The following is a 6,000-nucleotide window of genomic DNA, read 5'->3' as shown; positions in this document are numbered from 1 at the left end:
CCGGGTCTCTAGGCTCAGCTCTTACCCATAGGTCTAATCCATTTTCTTGTCCCTGAAATGCATTGTAGGCTTTGAGCCATTTAATCTGATTAACTGCAAATGAAATGAATGCTTGTAATTGAATATCTCCGATAAAAGGGCCAGGGTTCAGCTCGGTCTCTTGTTCTAGTACAAGGTTACGCAGGAAAAATTCACACAATAACCTTTGTACTTTTACCCCATAATGCTTACAGCAGTTTATAAAATCATCTATAGTGTTAATTTCTATGGGAGCACCTGCCCTAACGGCTTTAATTTTCAATTGTAAGTATCTTTCCATTAGAAACAGGGCATAATTTTTGGCAGGAGCTCTACATGCTAGGGAATCATTGTACAGAGCACACAAGGTATCCATTTGTTTAATAACTACATCTAATCTACGGGTTACCTTGGCAACTTTCTCTTGCTCCTTTCGCCATCCCTCGAAGGCTTGGCTTCCTGACAGGTTGACGTTCCTTAACTGCTACTGTAATTCCTCATATTTTTCACGGGGGACCGTTTGTTCCCTGAGCTTTTCTGCTTCTTGCTGAGCCTGCTTCAATTGGTGGTGGAGGGTTCTTGTTTTTGGGTCCTTTTTCCATGCATCTGTGGAGGCTGGGAGCTTTACTTGGAGTTTCTTATTATGCTGCTTTGAATTCATAACCCTTATTACTCCCGAAGGTGATGCCTCCGTCTGAACCTCCTTATCATCTTTTTCAATTTTAACACAAACTCCAGCCCACTGTTGTTCCTTTTCAAATGGAACAGCAGTCTGTCCTTCTGTTTTAATTGGAACATCAGTTTGTCTTTCTGCTTCATTAGGGACAGCATTTTGTCTTTCTGCTTCATTAGGGACAGCATTTTGGCTTCTGTTAGGATTTTGAGTAGTGGAACGGCTCCCGGTTCTTCGTCTTTTATTCTTACGGGGTCTTATTGGCATGGCCGAATTTTTTCTTGTTGAGGTCCCTACCCCCCTTTGTCTTGCTTTTAGAAGCCTAATCTGCTGGCGAAGCCTGACTATCAAGTTTAACAGTGTCCCTTTCTCCTTTTGCAATTCCCTTATTTTCATCAACTTCTCAAAAAGAATAGCTGACTGTTTGCCGTGGGTTGGAGTGTGACTAATTTCTGGATTTTCTTCTTGAGGTGGCTAATCTGGGGTAAGAACCTCTCTTGGCTCTGTTTTTTCTTGGGCCAATTCTTCCTCTGCCCTTATTTCCTCCGGATTCTCCTCTGGTGCCTTCTGACTAGGAACAGGCCGTTCCTGCCTGATATTTTCCGTTTCCTTCTCATCATGGATGGGTGAAATTTCTACTTCTGCTTCTTCCGTATGCACTTCCTTGGGTGCATCTTTTTCCTGGGTTTCTTCTTCAGCCTGGAGGTTGGATGGACTCAGGGGCTGGCCATACTCGCCCATATTGGCTAGAATATTGGCCAATTCATCTTCCCCCATCGGGTTTTGTACTAGGCTTCTTCCCTGCTGTTCCATTTCTTCCTCCTGCTTGAGCCGCTCAACTTCTTCTTTCTCGTCTCCTTCTCCTTCTTCATCCTGTTCTTCTTCTCCTCCTGTTTCTGTTTCCGCTGACTGTCCTTCGTCTTCCTCTTCTGTTTCTGTTTCCGCTGACTGTTCTTCGTCTTCCTCTTCTGTTTCTGCCTCGGCGGACTGCTCTGTTTCTCTGCTATTTTCTTCTTCCGCCTCTGTCCCTGTGGATTGTTCTGCGTCCTCCTTACTTTCTTCTTTTGTATCTGTCTCTGCCGATTGCTCCTCTATAATTTCTATTGCTTGGCTCGTGCGAGCCCGGGGTTTCTTCAGCTCTGCTTGTAACCCTGCAAGCCGTGCTGACTTTCTACATTTTGCTGGTTGCTCAGATGTACCAGAGTCGGGTTGTTTCTCAAGTTGCTTTTCTGCTTGTTTCTTGGCTTGTCTTTCTACTTGCACTTCTGTGAAAGCGTCCTTCTTTCGCTTCTCTGGGCGTTGGGGTGTGCTATCAATTTGTTTTCGTTTTTCTGGGCGTCCTTTTATTAATAATATCAATTAATTCTTTCCAGCTGCTCTGCTGCTGGGTAAGACTATGGTTTACTATCAAACAAATTAATCTGTGGTCGCTAACCACAGATTCTTTGTGCTGTGCCTTTTTCATGCTTTGTGCCACATCATGCAATAGCGAATTAAGCAATGCAGGTAAATTCACAGAACATTTTTGTTTTAAGACGGCTAGGAGTTTTAGATGTCGTGGTCTTACCATGTCTTTTCTGCCTTCGCAAGTAATGTAGCTCTGGACAATTTTCGCCAATTCCGCCCATGGCTCTCCTAGCGTTGCTGGCAGCACCCCTTTTCCTCGAACTGTTAAGCCCTGGCCCTCGTCCTGAAAGATTTCCACAATCTTCTGTAGCTTTTCCTTCTTTGTTGTCCACACAGGCCCTGTGGCCGGTAGTCCTGTGACTTTTGCTATTATGTCATCTGTGACCTCTATTCGTTTTCCTCTGATTATGGAATGTTCTTCCCGCAAGTTTTGTAAAAATTCCTTCACCACAGTTTCATTAGATTCCTTCAAGCGGTTGAGGTAGGTCAACCACCCTGCTTTCTTCAGAATTCTTCGGGCTGCAGCTGAAGCAGTCAATGTCTGAGGTTCTTTGCGGACTGACCTTCCACCCATGGCTTCACTTGTAAATTCTTAAAGGAACAACAGTTGTTCGTTAAGATGCAGAGAAGCTGGTGGCGAGTTTCTCGCTCAAATTTAAATACAACGGCGTATGCAATGGAAATAACTTCGAACAACGATTCATGTAGAAGAAACAAAAATGGCAAATGATCATACCGTTGAGCCGTGCTGTGCTCAATTACAAGATCTTCTCGAATAACGGGCTGACACGTATTCTGGGGAATAATGAGGTTACTCCCCCCCGCAATATAATAGGCTGTCCCAACCGTCAAATAAAGGAGCAGTGTTTGCTTCATCCGCAAGGCCTTTATGGAGCAGCTTATGAAAATATGCCATGTCCGCAGAAACAACGTATTACTGGGATCAAGGTGAAAAGTTAAATCGCTTTTAATACGTAAGCGACTGCGGTGAGTTGATGGAAGTTCGGGAATAGACATTTGCCATAATTAGCAAGCCCCATGCGGTCACTGTCACTAGCTCCGTAATGATTGGCGGTAATAAATATTCATGCAGGATATGGCTGGGTAATTAAATTATCACGTTATAAGATACGAAGGTTATAATTTCCTTACCCATTGGTATAAAGGTTACGACTTCAATGCCATTAACAGAGCTCTGCTGCCAACAGGTGTCCATAACCTTGGCAGAGTTGTTTATTTCACCCCGGGAACCATAGTCCTTTGTGTATTGGAGGAAGTGTTATGTGATGTCAAAATTGTAGGCCACTATGCAGGCTTGGTAACCAGTTAGTCATAGTGCCATTCACGAGGAAGGAGCGAATAGTGGGCAGGCTGGCTCGTGGTGAGACCTCCTGTTCCAAGGGTTATTTATTTATTTTGATATACCTTTTGGACCATTTCCCGGGTGTGGTGGCCCTATTGGGAATGCCACTTCGTTTCCATCCTGATGATCATGGTAGGCCAGCTCATAATGAGACTCCCTATCCTGCAATTTGACAAAACTGCTTTGCTTGCTTCTTTTTTCTTTGGTTTTAATAGAGAACCTTTCATGTTTATACACAAAGGGTGGTTCCACACTCCTTAAGAGTAGGAATGGTGGAAGAAGTCTTAAAATCCCAATAGGAAGATATAAACTCTTTGATCTCATTGGCGAATGATAATTAAAATAGATAAAAAAATCAGCATGATAGAGATTACCAATCAGAACAGAGTTAGTAGAACAATGGCAACAAAAGGTGATAAGTAAGCATATCTTTTCCCTACATCCTTTCATCAATTCAGGGCAATTGCTTATAAGGATAGCGATTTATGATTTACCGATTTCTATATACTGTGCTTTTGTTTCCATCACATAAGTAGATAGCTGTATTCTAAAGACCATTAGCGCTTCTGCATCCTTGAGAAGGGACAAGCTGTAGTGCAGTTTCAAGGAAAGATACAACAACGGTTGTTCGTTTAGAGAAAGGAGCAGTGGAAATCAATGGTGCAGTTCAATAAAATCAAACAAATGTCGTTCCTTTGAAAAAAAAACCGGCAGAAATCAAACCGTGCTGTTTCTTTCAGAGACAGCAAAAACACACAAATGTTGTTCTTTTTGAGAAAGGAACAGCAAAAAAACTCAACTGCTGTTCATTTTTAGAAAAGGAACATCAAAAATCAGAAATGCTATCCCTTTTGAAAAAGGAACAGCAATTGCTGTTCCTTTTTCAAAAAGGAGCAGCAAAAATCACAAGTGTTGTTCCTTTTGAAAAAGGAACAGCAAAGAAATCAGCAAAAATCGCAAGTGTTGTTCCTTTTGGAAAAGGAACAGCAAAAATCACAAGTGCTGTTCCTTTTGGAAAAGGAACAACAAAAATCACAAGTGTTGTTCCTTTTGGATAAGGAACAGCAAAAATCGCAAGTGTTGTTCCTTTTGGAAAAGGAACAACAAATATCGCAAGTGTTGTTCCTTTTGGAAAAGGAACAGCAAAAATCACAAGTGCTGTTCCTTTTGGAAAAGGAACAGTAAAAATCACAAGTGTTGTTCCTTTTGGAAAATGAACAACAAAAAATCACAAGTGCTGTTCCTTTTGGAAAAGGAACAGCAAAAATCACAAGTGTTGTTCCTTTTGGAAAAGGAACAACAAAAATCACAAGTGCTATTCCTTTTGGAAAAGGAACAACAAAAATCACAACATGTTGTAAAAAATATGTACAAAAATAATTCAAAGAATTATATACAAATTATAAAGAAAAATAAACTTCTTAGCGAGTTACAGGTGGAGGAGACTTGTCTTCCTCCCTTAAGATCTCCATATCTGAATCTTGGCATAATTGCTGGCAAAAGGACTCCCGAGTAAGTGGTTTGCGATAGAGATGGACTCAATGAACGTTTTCCTTAAAGGTATACCCAGAACCATCAATAGTAATTAGTGTGAGGGTACCATTGTCATGTACTTTCTGAATTTCATATGGTCCCAACCAACGAGTCTGGAGTTTCCTGGGGAAGTCCTGAAATCTAGAGTCATATAAAAGAGCCCAGTCTCCTTCATGGAAGACTCTGTTTTTGATGAGAGCATCATGCCACTTAGCTCTTTGCTGCTGTATTAGGGCAGTATTTTGAAGTGCAGAGAGTCTAATTTCATCCAGCTCATTAAACTGTTGCAATCGATTAGTTTGCGCCTCGGTTAAGTCTAACCGTACTTCTTGTGCAGTTCGTAATGTCTGGATTTCAAATTCTATAGGAAAGATAGGTTGTTTTCCAAACATAAGCTGGTACGGTGAGTGGCCAGTGGTGCTTCTCCATGTTGTTCTATAAGCCCACAGTGCTTCTGGTAGTCTGGCAGCCCAATCGCGTCTATGTGATGCAACTGTTTTGGTTAGAATTGTTTCTATTATCTTGTTGCTGCTTTCTACTTGCCCATTTGCCTGTGGGTGATATGGGGTGGTCATTTTATGCTGAACATGATAATTGTTGAGTGTTGCTGCTATTATGTTTCCAGCAAATTGTGGCCCTCCATTTGTGATTATCTCTCTAGGGAGGCCATAGCGCACAAATAGATGGAGCAGGAATTGTATAACAGATTCTTCTGTAGCCCTGGGCAAGGCTTCCGCTTCAACCCATTTAGTGACATATTCTGTTGCCACTAGAATGTATGTTTTCTAGTTTGAGGGTGGGTTGATTGGCCCCACGAAATCAAGGGCCCATCGCTCAAATGGTTCGATGACTAGCTGCGGTTTCAAGGGCATCTCATCTGAGTGACTAGGGCATCCCGCCCTGTGGAAACTATCACATGCTTGGAAAAATTTCTTTGCATCTTTAAAAATTGTGGGCCAATAATACCCTGTATGTAATACTTTATGTGCAGTCCTGTGATGAGCAA

This window comes from Pinus tabuliformis, chromosome 8 (genome assembly GCF_031772625.1).
Source record: "Pinus tabuliformis cultivar Carrire ecotype Pingquan chromosome 8, CPIR1, whole genome shotgun sequence".
Classification (NCBI taxonomy): domain Eukaryota; kingdom Viridiplantae; phylum Streptophyta; class Pinopsida; order Pinales; family Pinaceae; genus Pinus; species Pinus tabuliformis.
The sequence above is the reverse complement of the archived record's forward strand: the minus strand, read 5'-3'. Positions refer to the sequence as shown.